Source organism: Vicugna pacos, chromosome 8, assembly GCF_048564905.1.
Source record: "Vicugna pacos chromosome 8, VicPac4, whole genome shotgun sequence".
NCBI classification, from domain to species: domain Eukaryota; kingdom Metazoa; phylum Chordata; class Mammalia; order Artiodactyla; family Camelidae; genus Vicugna; species Vicugna pacos.
In genome coordinates, this window is record NC_132994.1 from 70,008,613 (window position 1) to 70,025,929 (window position 17,317).

General features: G+C 49.4%; 1 long non-coding RNA gene across 1 annotated transcript; it reads left to right on the forward strand.

The window, feature by feature from the left end:
* Window positions 1–221: 221 nt before the first annotated feature.
* LOC140697772 (uncharacterized) lies at window positions 222–16,052 on the forward strand. The gene is made up of 4 exons (XR_012075097.1): window positions 222–267; window positions 8,055–8,357; window positions 9,330–9,384; window positions 15,902–16,052. It is a non-coding gene; the product is annotated as an uncharacterized lncRNA (long non-coding RNA).
* Window positions 16,053–17,317: the final 1,265 nt, after the last annotated feature.

Below are 17,317 nucleotides of genomic sequence, written 5' to 3' on the forward strand. Positions count from 1 at the left end.
CCCCGACCCCCCCGCCAAGGTCAAGGACGGGCCTCCGCGCAGACCTTTTCCTCCTCCTCCCGAGAGGTCGGCTCTGGGGTGGGGGTGGGGGGCCGGGGCCGCAGCGGATGCGGGCGCGGAGCCCGGTAGGGCCCGAGCCCTCTCTGGTGGCGTCCCCAGGCCTGAGTGAGCCCCGGCACCACCTGCGTACCTGTGTGTGTTTGGGGCGGGGGGCGCGGCTCAGGCGCAGATTCGGAGCTGCCCGGGCGCATCTTTCAGGGACTCTAGGTAAGCGGCCCAGGAATCCGCTTTTTAAATCTGCTTCGGGCGAGAAATTTGGCGGCGCCTCTGCCGCGCTCTCGTGCCCTCTCCTTGACGCTTTAGTGGCACTAGAAAAGGCGCCCCTACGACGCGCGCGTCCGCCCCATCGGGTGACCGGCCCCCGCGCGGGAATCGCCGAGCCCTGGGCGGAGCCTCCGCGCGCCGCAGGCAGGGAAGGACGCGGGGTCTGGGGCGAGGGCGCGTCCCGGGCTGGGCTGGCGCAGAGGGGCGCGCAAAGGTGTGAGCCTTCCTTGTCGGCGTGCGGTCCTAATTGGAAGTGGATGTTAAAGATGAGAAATTCAGTTTTGTAAAGTGAAATGTCAAGGATTTAGAGTTTCAAACCCACCCCTAGCCTTTGGTATTTGACTGTCTCTATCCTTGGCAGTGTGTGATTCCCATGTTTCAAAGAACGAACTTTAAAGGTTCATAAAGCTCCAAAGATTTCAAATAGCTCTTTAAAAGCACTTTGATGGTTTAAATGCAGACACATGAATTACATCTCTTAAATTACACAAGGTTTTAAATCTAAGGGAAAACGTCTTTGGCAAGATGGATTGGGGTTTTGTCTTGTGCGGGTATTTTTTTTTAATCGTGTGTAACATATGTATTAAGGTTGATGATGGCAAAAAAGAAAAGAGGCATCAGGTGAAGGCTGCTGAGACTTCTTGCCACCTGGCCCCATGGTGGCTCTCACAGCAGAGAATGACACACACATTGGGCTCTTCGTGTTCCTCCCAGGCAAGGACAGTGACATGGCCACGTGTGTCTGCCGAAGGGCCATGCATGGGTGAGCTCCTCCAGACATACATGCCTGTATGTCTTCACCCAGATCAGTGGTCAAGGAATGAATGATACAAAGAACAAATGTAGCAATCACATCTCCACTCTCGCTCCACCTGCAGCTTGCCCATGACCTAAAGTGATAGATCTTTTCAGTGTCCCCGGGTCAGACCTTCAGGATACCAGCATCAACCAGACACCCTGATCTTGGGAGGGAAGGCAGTTTGGTATATGGTGAACCCAGGCTTTGGAGTCAGGCCACATGCGCTTGAACTCCTGTGCTGCCTTGTTATTTAGATGATCTCTTTAATCTTCAGTGCCCTGATCTATAAAATCACAGCGGTCCATTAGTCACTGGGTTGTTGTGAGGATTAATCCAGATACACGTAAAGCCCTTTGCAAAGGCCTGGCCCACAGGCACCTTCAGGAATAAACAGTGATGGTGGGGACAGTGATGGAATATATTGAAGATAACGGTGGTGGTGATGGTACTGATGGTGATGAGGGCGGTCATCCCTCAAGCTCTCCTTTAGCAACTGGATCTCAGTGTCATCACTCAGCTCTTCTGGTGACTGTGCCTATTGTCTGTGCCATGAGCTTGGGTGCACAGTACGTCTCATCTCATTACCCTGCGCCGTTGGTCACTCCTCTGGGCAGGCACCCTGTTCCTCTCTCGTGGGCAGCCCTATGGGCAGAATCCAACCCTCACCAACCCCCAAGCTATAGCAGCTGGTAGTCTTGCAGGGTGATGGGACTACCCCTTCCCCTCAGCCCCAAGAGCATCCCCTCCAGGGGCCTAAGCGATCCATCTGTTGGTGAAGTGCATATGCGGAGAGGCAGAATCTCCCGCCCTGCTTGGGCACGGTGGACTTGGCTGGAGAGTGTTTAGAGCTGCCCAGAAGTCCTTGAACAGTCTTGACCTTGGGCATGTGCAAGAGATGGAAGGAAAGACAAGAGTTCTCTCAATGATTTCTTAGAACAACAAACGTGGGAATGAGATTTCCCTAGAAGAGGGGTTTGGGAAGACAGCTTTTAGGAGTCATGGTTCTTCCAGAGAAGCAGAAAATATCGGTGAGCAGGCCCTGTGGATGGGCCACATCTCTGCAGCAACTTCCCCATCTCCAGTGCTTCCCCGGAGCCCTTTGCACAGGAAGAAAAGTCCCCTCAAGCGCACTTCACCCCCCGCCCTGCCCGCAAGAGTTCTGGGTCTCTCTCACCCACCCCTGATTTGACAAGACGCTGGTTCCTGTTTGCCCTGGGTACTTACTCCATATTTGCTCATTCATCTGGTTCCTGTGCCTCAGTTCCAGCTGGGATCGTAAGGCTCTGGAGGGCAGGACCCCAGACTTGCTTCCTCAAATGTTTCACAAAGCCCTTAGTAGACAGCAGAGGGGGCGCCCATGTTTGACATCTCCCACTAATCTAGCATTGTGCTTTGTCGGCTAATGTCTACTAAATAGACAGATGGTCAGGGACAGAAGTGAGGGTGCATATCATTTTCTCCAGGCAGGCTCTGTCGTTGTCCTCCCCTACACATGGCCCCAGATGCCATGTGCTCAGGGTGCTAGGGATGTCCAGATAGGACCACTGGCAGCTACCACCTGAGGTGCCTCTGGAGGTGAGTCACCTGCCCCCTCCCAGCAGGCACCTCATGCTTTAAATCCAGCCCAGAGCTCCTGGAGAACTTGCCTCCTCTCCCTCACTAGGAAGCTCTTTGCGATGCTAAGCAATCAATATCATTAGATTTTTTTTAAAGAAAACTAATTCCTCATTGCACTCAGTTTTCATTCCTAACTCAGAAATACTTCAAATCCTAAAACCATCCACATCAGAATGTCCAGTTAAAAATGCTAACTCTTAATTTTACCGTGTGATTCATCGTGGGTTTGGAGGCTGCTGGGGGTCGGGGTGGGGGGTGGAGCTGGCAAATCCCAACAAAGCACCACCATTGCCCTAATCTCTCTCTATTACGAAAATGGATGGCAAGATGGGGATTACAGCGGCTATAAATCAGCGCTGTGTTCTGGATAATCTAATACATTTTTCAAGTGTTGTTCTCGCCGTTTGGCATGCATGGAACTGCTCAGTTGGCACAAAGTTTGCAATCAATCTCTCCCGCCCGCTCCCCGCCCAGCCTCGCCACCTCCCCTGAAACTTCCTAATATTTTATATATAAACCAGTTTGGATTCACGGGGCATTCTAGCCAGTAAATGCTCTGAAGATTCATCTTTATGGACTTGCAGCCCAGCCTTGTAGCGTCCCAGCTTCTCAAGATGAAAAGGAATTTTATTTCGTGTGTTTTGCTACGTGGGGAGTGGATGCTGGCGGTTTGCTAGGTTCTATTATGACCGTGTGTGCTCTTCTCCAGGGAACAGAGACAGGCCAGAGGGACGGCCTCAGGGCCAGGGCCCTCAGAAAAATGAGCTTCTTCATTTTTCCACTTGTCCCAAGGCCCTCCCAGCTCCCCAAGACCCAAGGGAGTGAGGATGGCGAGTTTTCAGTGACCAGGCATGATTGAGTCTCAGCTGGTCACGTTATTGCATCCCTGCGCAGCAGGAAAAGGGACCAGGGATCAAATAGATTAAGACAGCTGTTGGGGGAGGGGCATGGCCCCACCAAAGGAGATAAAAATAGTTGCAGTTTCATTTGCTTTAAAGCTCAGCCCTCGTAATAAACACGCACAGCAAATGTGCTGAGCAAACACCTTGGCGGTCATCAATATGCGGGGGCTGTTTATTGCCTCATAAACTTGGAAGCAAGTGATATTGTCTCTTAAATCAATAGCTATGTGGACAGCCTTGGCGCTCCAGGAGAACAGGACATCCAGGCCGCGCCGGCGCTTAAATTAATGGCTGGAGCAGTGACTGAAAGGTGCTTAGTCACTGCCTGGGGAATTAGGAGTCGGTCCAGAGGATGGGGCACATCCTTCCTGTTTACCTGTGTTGGGCTGCTGAATGGGAGCACCTGAGATGCTGCGGGACATCCTCACCTGTGAGCTGTGCTACCTGCCACCCCAGGGGGAGGGGAGGAGGTAGGGTGGATCGTGTCTGCCTCTGTAGACTATTGGGTCCTCAAGGGCGGCCTGGTCCCTCCGCTTTGGCTCCCCAGCACCTTGTATGAGGCCCATTCAGGGTAAACACTGAAGGAAGAGGGCGAGAGGGAAGGCAGCCAGGCAGCCAGGTTTCAGAAGGTGACCACACACGTGTTTATGGGGGTGGAGGGTGCAGTAAGGGGGAATTCCACATGCCCAGGGATTCTGGGCGGGATGAGGATAAAGACACCCACCAGGCGAGAAGGCTATAGTGTTCATCAAGTACCAGCCTGGTTGAGAGATGTCCATCAGGCCATTAACCAAGGGCCAGGCAGCGGGACACTTGCCTGCGAGGCCAGGCTGCTCCCAGGCTTCTACAGTGCACTGAGTGATAGCCCCCAAGAGGTATGTCCATGCTCTGAACTCTGGAACCTGTGAATGGGACCTTATTTGGAAGAAGGGTCTACGTAGGTGCAATTAGATTAAGGAACTTGAGATGAGACCATCCCGAATTATCTGGATGGGCACTGCATCTAGTAACAAGTGTCCTTATAAGGAAGAGGCAGAGGGAGACTTGAGACACGAGGGAAGGAGCAGAGGAGAGTCTTGGGCCCTGTGACGATAGAGGCAGAGACTGAAGTGATGTGGCTACCAGCCAAGCAACACCAAGGGTGGCCAGCAGCCACCAGAAGCCAGGAGACAGGCATGGAACAGGTTACTGCCACCCCCACCGGCCCCCACGCTTGATTCCAGACTTCTAGGCTCCAAACCACGAGAGAAGACATTTATGTTGTCTTAAGCCACCACGGTTGGGGTCATCAGTAACAGCAACCACAGAGACTAACACGCTCCTCTTCACCAAACTCTGGCTCAGAAAGGTACTTGCTGACATCGGGCCTTCCAGTAGCCGCTCCTACATTCTGAGGATGACCGATTCTGGCCGGAAGTGCCCAAACTGGTGGGGACAACCCAGCCTGGCAGAAAGAACACTGGGAAAACTCAGCGTCCCTGCTGTCCTTCTCTTGGCCTCAGCAAGTGCCCTTATAATAGAGCCACTCAGAGTGCAGGTGGCTTCGTACGCCTCGATGTGTTAACCTGCTCAGGTGCTCCACGACTCCTGCAGCGTAAAAGTATCAATTAAGCAGCAGTTGCCACGGGAATTTCACTGAGGTCACATTCAGACTTGGGGATGTGTAACAGGTACCTGGATACGGCCGTGTGGTCTGCAGCCAGCAGCTTATACTGCTGGCCTCAGGCCCACTCTCAGGCTAAATGTTTATTCTCAGCTCCCCACTTGAGGGGTGTCTGGATGTTGCTCATTTGTTTCCTGCAGGCCCCCCCCCCACCTCCTCCAACCGACCCAACTCCTCCACCAGGCAGCACTGGGGCCGGGGCGTCATAACTCAGTCCTCTTGCACGTTGGTGAGTTCACGGACTTACCGGCACCGTGAAAGTTTTTCTGGAGGCAGATTCCCTCTGATAATTTTGAGCGTGGCTTAATGCTGGTCAGCTCTGCCTCGAAACCGTTCACACCAGAGACAGAGTCCTCCTCTCATGATGGGCTCACAGGAGACAGTTACTGGCTCCGGGATGACAATTTATTAAACTACATCAGGAAATAGGCTCAACTGTGTGCAATTGCCAATATTTGAATGCTTTCGACCTCTACGAGTGGCAATTTCATATGGTTGAACATTAACATCACGGCAGGGAGCTGGAATGTTCAGATCTGTGTGGCCACGACTGTCCCCTGCAGGTCCCGTGTTTGGAAAGCCCAATTATAATCAAAGAGGTCTGTGGTGACAGATGAGCCGGAGCAAGGATTCTGGGGCTAGACAGTGAGAAACAAAAAAGCAGGGCCTGGCAGCTGTCAGCTGGGAGCTGGCCTGGCCCTCACAGCTCCGCCGCGGTGTTCTAGTGTTGAACAAACACAATTTCACTGAACACCAACATCAAATGAGGTCACTCTGTGACCAGGATGGAGAGAAAACAAGGCCACTCCATAATCACGTTTGACCACAGACAAAAGAATAAGCATACTGTTCAGACCTCAGTGTGACGGCACGTCCCTCCCTCCCAGCTAGCGTGGGATGCCGTGATGACCATTCCTCCACCAATTAGAGCCTCAGCTGTACCCCTTCCTACATAAACTGTGATGTCCATTCACACCCAGTTTCAATGTTCCGATTTCCAATCCAGAGCGACTGCCTCAGACATCATCTAACACATGCCTGATCCCCAGAATACGTTTCTGCCCAGCGCCCTCCTCAGATACTCCCATGGTTCCCCATGATATGCAGTCTCCCTTGTGGCAACAAGTACCAAGAAACCCAACTTTGTTCAACTACCCATGTGCTCCTGGTATGTTTGGCTAGTGGGCATCGATCATGGCATCAGCTCTGTCCGCTCGACCTGGCCATCTCTGCATGAGGAGAGGCTCCCTGCCTCCACATCCCCACCACCACCGTCATCACCTCTGCCATTACCGTGACCACCTCTACACTCTCACCACCACCCATCTGCTCAGGGATTTATATACATTTTACCACTTTATCCCTCTGCAACTCAGTGGGATAAGGGGTTATCTCCATTGTCCCAAATAAAGCTGTTATGGCTCAGAGAGGTTAAGTCACTGGCTCAAGATCACACAGCTAGTGGGGAGGGTACAGTTCAGTGGTTAGAGTGCATGCTTAGCATGCACGTGGTCCTGGGTTCAATCCCCAGTACCGCCATTTAAATAAATAAACAAATAAACCTAATTACTTCCCCCTCCAAACATAAATAAATAAATAAAATATTAAAAAAATAAAAAGATCACACAGCTAGTAAATGGCAAAGAAGAGGTTTGAAATCCCAGTTACCATGTACACTCTACTGCTCCCAAACAGCCGAATGCCTCAGGGCTTGGCCCAGAGGTACTCTGTCACCTCCTGGTTCCCCTCTGTCCCCTACCCCATCCTCTTCCCTTTTGCTTGGTTATGGGGGCTGCCAGCAGCTGCTTCTGTGCAATCCTGGCTTACCCCCATCTGATGTGTAAATTGTTGTGTTTCTGGAAGGTGGCTTTGCACATGTTTGCTCTGGTCTTAAGTGTGGATTTCATCATTTAACTTTTACAGGAAGATTTTATTTCCTTCATATCCAAGTTCTCGAGTCTCTCTCCCCGTTGCCTCCATGTGCCAAATGCAGTGAACACATAAATTTTTCCGGAGCCAAGAATAGAATCTAAGATTTATGAGTTTCAATCTATTACTGTAACCAGCAGGATCACTTACTCCCCATATCCTTTATTTCATGACCATATTTTTCTTCATAAATGGCACCTTTTTAAGATGCTTAGCAACTGGGCTAAGAGGCCCAATTCAAAGTTTTAAATTCAAATGATTTGGGCTATCTGAGAACATACTCAGCATCTGAACTATGGTTGGAAACTACCCTTTTTATATTTTACATGCTTGAATAAGTCCAAAACAGCTTAAAGGATTTTCTTCAATTTAAAAAAAATAATTCACTTCTGGACTGATGAAAAAAATATGATAAATTTCTACCCCAAAGCAGTGCGTTGAGAGAGAAAAGCTTATGTGGCTGTGAAGACCAGAGGCTTTGTAGCAAATGCAACCTAGCCTACAAGCAAAGCTTCCACCAGCTCATCATGTAGACATCAGGGATGTTTTCCTGAGAGCCAGGCTCAGGTGGGTTTAGGGGTGTCCAAAGTCAGAGATTTCTTCTTCAGCGGTGTCTGTGTGTTAAACGCCCACCCAGGGCAAAGATCAGAATCTGTAATTCCGCTGGCCATAAAGTATTTTAAATTATTTTTGATGTTATCAAAAGTGAAATGGGGACTTTTTCATTTAGAAAAAGTGGATTGGCTGCTTGGCACTGCTCACAGGAATTGCAGCAAACCCCCAGATGCTACAGTGAGTTTCTCCTTCTCTTTCCCGGAAGGCTGTATCGTGGTCTAGAGGCAGCTTCCAGAAGTCTTCAGAAGACACGTCACATGCAGTGGTGGCGTTTCCCGTCGGGGCTCCCAGATGCCAAGCCCTCCCGCCCCAGCGTGGCTGTGAGCAGGGAGATCTGGGTTTGCTGACCTGGGCCAGGTCTGCCCACTGCTGTTCCTGGCTCTGCCCCAGGTCCCCCCGGGCTCACACGCAGAAGGGATCACTTTGTCTGCCTCCACCTGATAACCAAGAGACGCCACGCCATTGTCTTTCCTGAGGAAAACCTTCAAACCAGCAGTTTCCTCGTGGTGTGAGTACTCAATTACATTTTTTCTGTGCTCTGTGCATCATTTTGAGTGAAAGAAAATTTTATGGCTCCATAGAACACTTCTCTCATCTCCTTTGCTCATAGACAATCCCCCACCCCAGCAAAAACAAAAACACCAAAACAAACAAAAAACAACCAAGGATGCCATCTTTCCAAAGACCTTGGGCTGCTGCCAGCAGGGGGAAGCCATGTGCTTTTGTCAACGTCCAGGAGGCTGTTCTGTTGTTTTAGGTTTAGAATCTCACAATGGTGTTTCCAGCCAGTAACAAAAGCACTGAAAGGCTCCCTGTCTCACCATCTCCTGCTCGGCCCTGCCGTGCGTGGGATCCTTGCGACCCCTGATGTCAGTGGCGCGTCCTCAGCAGGGGTGTGGACTTTCCCTGAAAAGTCAGACCCTGCAAGTGGAGAGCAGGGGGCATGGGCTGGCCGCTCCCCTCCGCCCCCTGCATGGTCCGTGGGCCCTGTGCTCGCCTGCACCCCAGAGTCCATCCCTGCTAGCCGCTTCCCAAAGTTGGACTGTCTGATCCCCGTGGAATCTGCGCTCCCGGCCCCACCCTTGGGGGGGCGCCTCTTTGCGGCGCAGGCATCCTCTGTCCCCTGGGCCGCAGAGCAGAGAGAGAGAAGCGCATCTGCAGCCGCGTCGGAAATACATTGATTTTTGTTACAGCCATGAGGCCCATCCAATTAAAAATCATCGCCCGCGTGTTCCAAGTCTCGATTCTTGCCAAGTGCATTTGCCGCTGGGACAAAACAATGCTGTTTATTAAACGTGGCATCATTTCCACAGCTGATCAGAATTTTGACGCGTCCCCCCACCCCCCACCCCCGCCCAATGCTGGAAGGTGTGAGGTTTCCCGAGGTGATATTAATAAATACTTGGGTCTTGGGGGGGGGGGTTGGGGCCAGGGCCCTTTTCCTTGTCTGGAGCTGGAGTTGTCACTAACTGTTTTTAAGTTTCTGTCTAGGGTTAATGACATTGGCCAAACTGCTGAGGACAGAGGAAGGAAGGGTGAGTCTGCACTTGTAATTCCTGCCTGGGAAGTAGCACTCATTACCTGCTGAGGGATGCAGAGCAGGGGAAAGGCAAGGTAGCCATTCGAAATTACAGAGCAAACCATAAACACGTGTTTCTTAGCATCACATAAAAATAAAGCATGAAAGACAAATAGGATGGAGGCAGGACACATACCTGCCCAAGGAGACCTGTGTATCTGTACACCCAAAAGGTCAGTCCCCTGGTGGAGGCAATGAATAGAATGGAAGAGACAGGCCCTGAGATCAGACGCACCTGGGCTTCACCCCGGCTCTGCCTCTTTCTAGCTGTGTGATCTTAGACAAGTTACTTAATCTCTCTGAAGGCCATCATCTCTAAAAATCTGGCTAGTAATGCCTCTCTTTAGAGAGTGAATAGCATTATCACGCATAAAACTTCTATCAGAGTACCTGGCAAATAGTGACTGATGAACAAAGTTTTAATTGCATGTTGTAGTTTTCTTTAACCTTCAACCATCTTCCTAATGTCTATTTGCACAAGCCTGGAACTCTCTCAAGAGTCTGTATTTAACTTTTTTCCTTCTGGTTTATGGTAGCAAAGAAACAAGTTAAATTTTACACAGAAAAAGCTTCACTGCCAAATCCCCCTTTTCTTCTCAGAGATACCCTTTGTGTTTCCAAACTTCTCAAGGTTTCCTTCTTAACCCATGTGTCTGTACGTGCCCTCCTGATGCAGAGGTGCCAGCTGGGAATGGGTGTTGGGAAGTAATCTTCCTCTCCAGTCTTGCTGTTGTGGCATTGCCTTTTGTGTGGTCTTCATGGCACTATCGCGAAGTGGGTGTGAGCTGGTGTGATGCAGGGGTTAAGCCATGGGCTGGGGAACTAACCCAACTGCTTTAAACCTTTCACAGTAGCTCATTTTGTGACCCAGGTTCTCCCGATCTCGGTGTGCTGATCTGTTAAATGGAGAGGTGGAGAATGGTACCATCCTCCTGGGATTGTTGACCCCGGACACTGAGCTGTAGGTTTCTGACAGCAAACTGACCATTATTGACCAATATTGCACTCTTCTGAAATAATTTTTTTCTAGAAAGTAACCAATTTATTTCTGACTCAGATTTGAGATTCCGTTGCTTTGTATCCTTGCCAGAACATGGCATGGTCAGTCTTCTTAATTTAGTCATTCTAATAGGGCTGTGGTGGTATCTCACGGTGGTTTTAATTTGCATTTCCCTAGTTGGTGAAGTTTTTGAGCATCTTTCATGTGATTATTTGCCATCCATGTATCTTATTTGGCATTATCTGACAATTTGGCAAATTGTCTGTTCAAATCCTCTATCTAACTTTTAGCTGTGTTGTTTATTTTCTTTTTTATTGAGTTTTGAGTGTTTTCAAAAATATATTCTTGGTACAAGTCCTTTATTGGGTAGGTATTTTGCAGATATTTTCTCCCAGCCTATGGCATGTCTTCTCGTTCTTTTAACATCATCTTTTGAAGAGCTGACATTTTTAATCTTGATGAAGTCCAATTTATCACTTTTTTTTCCTCTTATGAATCACATGTTTGGTGATGTGGCTAAGAAATCACTGCCTAAACACAGGTCAAATTTTTTTCCTATGTTCCCTTCCAGAAGTGTTATAGCTTGAGGCTGTATGTTGAGGTCCATGATCTACTTTGAGTTAATTTTTGTATATGGTGTGAGGTTTGGATGGAGGTTCATTTTAAAAAATATGGATGTCCATTTGTCCAGTGTCATCAATGGAAAAGATTATCCTTTCTCCATTGAATTACCTTTGAACCTTTGTTGAAAATTAATTGGCCATCTATGTATGGGGAAGGCATCTCAATTTTCATTGTGTAGTTCTGAACTGAAGTTCTCTGCTTCCAGCCTTCAGCCCCTGAAACTCCTCCCCCTGATACCTAGGCGCTGCTCCCTGTCGAGCCCCCAGCACAGCCAGCATGGACAGCTCTTCCACATCCTTAAAGCTCCTTGAGCCCCAGTGGGACTTGGCTGCAGATGAATGCACGTTCCCCAGAGGTGGGTGGTTCCCCAAACCATGTTTTCCATTTTCCAGGAAGCCTATACGGCAAAGGTGAAGTTCCCACTCTGGACCATAGCTCCAGATGCCCAAGAGACTCTAAACCCTGGTCAGGCTGCAGAGCACCCTCACTTCCCCCCACCTGGTACCCTGCCTCCCATCCTCACCTTCCCTCAACTCCAATCAGGTTGGAGAACCTTCAAGAGAAAGATTGATTAGAAGATCCCGTCTGTTTTTCAAACACTTGGAAAGTTCACCTCTCCAGCAGCCCATCTGGGCCACCTCTGCTCCTGCAGTTGCCCAGGGCGGGCTGCACAGAGAGAAGGGAACAGCGGAGAGTCTCTGGCTGACTTTCCCAGCAGTGAGGAATTAGATGAAGCTGTAACCGGCTCTACACTTGGCAGAGCACCTGGACACAATAGTGTGCTAATGGAACAATTACATGTCTCCACAGCGGAGCCCCACTTCATTTATTTAACTTTTATTGACCGCTACCAAATGTCTGCCAAATACTAGCACAGCGGGGAACGGCAAAGGCGAGGTGTCTGCCACCGGGCAAGGTTTAAACCCACCTTGTGGTTGCCTCCTTCTCCCCCAGGTCGCCCAACCCAGGGCCATCATCCCCACTCTGTAAGCCACGACCCCTGTAGACAGTTGAGTTGGAAAAATACCAATAAAAATGTTTCCTTTCTCAAACAAAACTGGTCTTGGCTGGGAAGAAATGCAGTGGGGCTGTGTTCCTTCCTCAGCCTTCCCACCTCTCCTAAGGATGAGGTGCTGCTAGCTTCAGGACATTCAACTGACTGAAAACCATGTGGTTTGTATCTAGGACAAAACACATGTCCAGAGAATCCTACCAAGGTGTTCCACAAAAAATATTTTTTAAGGGGGCGTTTTCATGGTAAAATTCATTTGAGGAACCTATGTACTTTATCCCTCCTGTAAGATTCACAGTGCACTTGATCATAGTAAAGACTTTGGAAAGTCCTGTGCAACAAATGCCCCTGCAAATTTCTCAAACTTACTTAAGCTAAGGACACTTTTCTTTTTTTTAACGTAATACCTATTAACACCAGGGAACTTGGTTGGGAAATGATACTCCAAAAAATTCCATAAGATATCCTCATGAAAGCAGTGTCTGGTCCTCTATTCTATTTAACTAATTTTTTAGAATCAGTGAACGGTGAGACAATGAGGGATTTGGGGTTTTTTCCCGGGCTCCTTGCATTCCCAACTTGGGATACAGAGGGAAACCAAGGGCTTCTAGCCGCACTGCTGGGGGTGGGGGGTGGGGCAGAAGCCCCAACCAGAGCTTTGCTGTTAACCAGGTGATTAAGAGTGCTTGGGAGCCCCTAGATCAGAAGCCCACCTCCCCAAGTTAGCACAGTAAGTTTCTAGCACACGATTTTTTTTTCTTTCCTCTCATGCCAGTTTTCCAAAGAAATTCATTTTTCCCAAATGTCAGAACTGAATTAAACATTTTTTCCAGCTCACTTCCTTCTGCACTGCATCTCTATCCTTCTCCAAACTCGTGTTTGGGAGGAGGGGGTCAGCTCTGGAAAACTTTCCATCTGTCTTTTAGCAGGGGGATCAGCCACGAGAAAAATGGAATCTCTACAATGAAAGCCACTTTCCCCCCTTAGTTTAGAGCCTCCACTGCCACTAATGTGCTCTCCCCACAGTCAGGAAACGTGCAAACCACCGAGTCAGCAGCTCAGTCTCCGCCTCCCCTCGGTGCCCGCTCCCTGCATGGTGCACTGTGTTGTCATCTGGAGCGTGTGCACTCATTCTCATTCTTTATGCCTTGTTATTCTGTCAATTTCTTAATCTATTTATGCTGACTTTATTTTTCGTGTGCCTATTGTGACAGCAAATCCTGAAATTGCCTTGGTTGTTTTCTGAAAATGGCCGTTACCAAACCATAATGCAGACCCCGAATAAAATAATGTAAGCCCCAGGCGGTTTCTGGGCGACCGCGGCAGCTGTCTCCTTTTAGAGCTGCATATCAATTCTCCCTTGGAGGGGCTTGCCCGGGAGAGGAGGCTAGGGAAGCAATTCGATGTCATATTTAGATGAGCATCTCTGGAAATGCTGAAAATGCTCATTTCTTCTCCTTTTGGAGAATTTTTTCAGACATTAATAAATTCCCTTCCCTCTCCCTATCTTTTGTTGGCAAACTATAAAAAAATGCAAATGATCCAGAAACCAATTAATTTTTAGAAGGTGGCAGCTGTTCTGCTATATTCACAAGACGTGGAGGTCACATTTAGGGTGTGTGTCTGAACACACACACACACCAAAGGCACTGCCCATCACAGAAGGGTCACAGCTCCAGATATGAGCCATCACTCAACCACGTGCATGCCAACAGATCACTTTCAAAGTACTTTCCATGTCTGAAGAATCTCAGACAGAGGCAAGAAGGCGATAGCCTTCTTGTGTAGCCAGTCACACAGTGAAGTTTCACCTTGTCTGACTGAGGAGATGCCCGGGGCAGAGACGCAGGTGCCGGCGCTGGCATTCTTCGGGCAGGTGGTGTCCTTCCAGCCACCATCCAGGTGAGGGCTCTGATGTCTTAAGCCCCAGGGACTTTTAAGGCTGAAGCCCTGGGCTCCACTGGTGGAACTTGGTTAGGTTTAGTGCTCATAATTGCAAGCATCAAAGTCTTTCTTTCCTGGTGATTCTCAAAACATCACAACAGTATCCCTGCAAGAGAATGCTGTAGGTTTTTCTTCTACCTTCCCTTACCCTGGCCCCATGCCCTTCATGGCCCATCCAACAGCCATTCTCTCTTTTCCCATTTTGCCCTGCCAGGAGCAGCTGGGTTTGGTTGAGGTGGAGGGATTAGGGTCCAGTGATGTCAATCTCATAGGGCGCGCTGTTCCAGATGGAAGCAAAATCATGGCAGCTTCTTGACTACTCCAGGGCTGGGCACAGGACCTGGCTGTGGCCAGTGAGACACAGGCCAAGTCTGCCGATGGGGCTTCTGACAGAGACTTTTTTTCCCCACAGTCAGTGAAGGAAAAGGGCTTTTTGCACCTTCTTTTCTTCCTGCCTCAAAGAATGCTTTGTGTGTTCTTATGTTGCTTGGGGCTTGGCTTCATCCTTTGGCCATGAGTGGCAGGCCTAGGGTGGATAGTCACCTCCTGAGGATGGCAGAGAGGGGTACTAGGAAGCCGTCCAGCGCCTGCATTCATCCTGGACTTTCGAACTCCAGAGTTCTGGCTACCTGAGGTAGTTACCTCTCTTCTTTCTTAGTTCCTATTTGTCAGGTATTTTGTTACTTGCAGTCAAAAGCATTCCTGACTGACCCAAGGCTCTCTGAGCTGAAGACACTTTATGGTCCTCTACAATCACTGCTTTCATCTGCTTGGATCCCCACTCTGTCATTTCCATGCAGTGATCTTCCAAACTGTGCTTCAATGATCAGAGGAGGAATTGCTTCCTTCTGGAGCTCCCAGGCTGCATATGAGCACTTCTGCTGCAAAGTCTTCCTGATGTGATGAGAGAATCCCCACCACGAGATTTGGGGGGTGGGGGCTGAGCCCACCTGTGAAGGGCAGGGGCCGTCAGGGCAGGAGGTGCCAAGGGGGAAGCCACCAAGGTACACACCCCTGTCTGCTCCCTCCTGTGAGTCACTCTTGAGGGTTATTTTAAAAACAGCTTTAGTGAGATATAATCCACATACCATAACAACTCACTCATTAAAGTGTACAATCCGGTTTTTTTAGTGTATTCACAGACTTGAACAATCATCACCAGAATCAATTTTAGACAATTTTCATCACCCAAAAGAAACCCTGTACCCTTAGGTATCATTCTTCAACTCACTGTCTATCCCACCTGCCCTGGCCTAAGCAACCACTGATCTTTCTATCTGTATAGATTGCCCTAGCCCGGACATTTTGTAAAATTGAGTCATATAACATGTGGTCTTTTGGTGACTGGCTTCTTTCACTTAGCATAATGTTTTCAAGGTTCATCCATGGTGGTTCAGCATTCATTTTTTTTATGGCCAAAAAATATTCCATTGTATGGCTAGACAGTCAATTTTTGTTATTTTTGGTAGTTCTATTCTACATGAACATTGCATTAGCAAATACTGCACCATTGCTCCTGGGCAAATACATGCTTGGGTTTCTGTGAGACTCTGGCCACAATGTTTTCATCAACTGATCAACACATAACCTAGTGTTATGGGTGTTTCTGTTTACAGAAGCCTTATCTGATATATACTGTTGGCTTATTAACATTGAACTCATGGTCAATGGCACTATCACTTGAATCTGAAAGAGTAGGGGGTGGAGGAAGGAGTGTTGCCCCAGAGAACGCCTAGGACAGACACTCAGGTATGGGCCCACAGTGGGCCTGTGCCGGGCCTGACAGGCTCCCGCGGGGGCCGGGGTGGGGTGGGGGCGGTCAGCGCTGAAACCGGGCAGTGCAGGATGGTTGTTTACCCTCCCGGCCTCCCTGGAGTTTCTGTTCCTCCGCAGGCTGTGGAGTAACGCAGAGCAAAGATGGTCCTCATCGCGGTCACAAGACCATTCCGATGTTTGAAGCCGCATCTTGGATGCTCCCATCTTCTCAGACCCGACGTCTTCTGTGTCGTGGGCCCTGTTGACGTTGTGTGGAGGGGCAGAGGCCGCTGGCTGATCAGTCTCTTCTGGGCTCTGGACTAGACTGCACTTCGCAGCCTCTTTTGCAGGTAGGTGTGGCTGTGGGCGTTCTACACTGGGAGCCGAAGTAATGGGGCCACTTACAGACCTGGCCCACACACGCCTTCCACTCCCAGCCTCCACGATCTTTTGGCACCACCTCTGGAGGGGGCAGACCCCGTGTAGGAACACGGTGCCCACAGAGCGCAGCCCTTCGGCTCCCGTGCTTTCAAGGCCCTGCATCATCAGCTCACCTCCTAACTGACAGGTTGCAAATAACAGTAAATCCTGCTAAAGAGCCTGGATATTCAAACAACTTCCCTTTGCATATTCTGCCCTGGAGTCTCAAGATGGGTGCAGGCTTGGTTCCTTCTGAGGCTGTGAGAAAACCCAGTCCAGACCTTTCTTCTTGGCTTGCAGATGGCCAGCTTGCGTTCATACAGTGTTCTCCGTGTGTGTGTGTGTGTGTCCGTCCAAATTTCCCCTTTTTATAAGGACACTAATCATTTTGGATTAGGGGCCCGCCCCACTGAACGCATGTTCTCTTTAAAGGCCTTATCTCCAAATACAACCTGAGGTACTAGGGCTTAGGACTTTACCATCTGAATTCTGGGGGGACACAGTTCAACTCGTAGCACCCCCTTTCCCCACCTCAACATTCTCTTACCTTTTTATTTTTTTTTCTTGCTTTGCCATTTTGTAAAGCATTTGTTAGTTCTTGCAAAAGTTTGGGGTCTATCTTTCCCACTTGAATGTGACCTCCATGAGGACAGGGGCCCCCTCTCCCCTGGGGGCCTGGCACTTTGTGGGGTGAGTGAGTGAACCCCTTCTAGTGCAGCATCAGCACCCCCAACCCACCTCTTCCAGCTGAGCACAACCCTGGCTGCCTAAGGCTCACTGGGAAACCCAGTGGTGATGGAGTGGCGGAGGCCTGAACCCGCCCCAAGAAAGCCTAGGAGGTCACGGAAGGATGACGGCTTTTCTTTTTCTTGTTATCACCTCTTTATTTGTCGGGTCTTGGCCTCCTGCCAGAAATAACAGGATGAAAAAGTCCATCACATCAGCTTATTTTTATCCACATTTCTCTGTGATAACTATTTATTTTCTATAATAATCCTGTTAATTTTTTTTTGAAAAATTATCTTCTGTGTTTATCAGCCAAAATGTCAGGAGCTGGTAAATACCATCAGAGAGAACCACTCAGGCCTGGGCCCGTGGGTGCAGGATTGGGCGAAGGCGACATTCCTTGGGTTG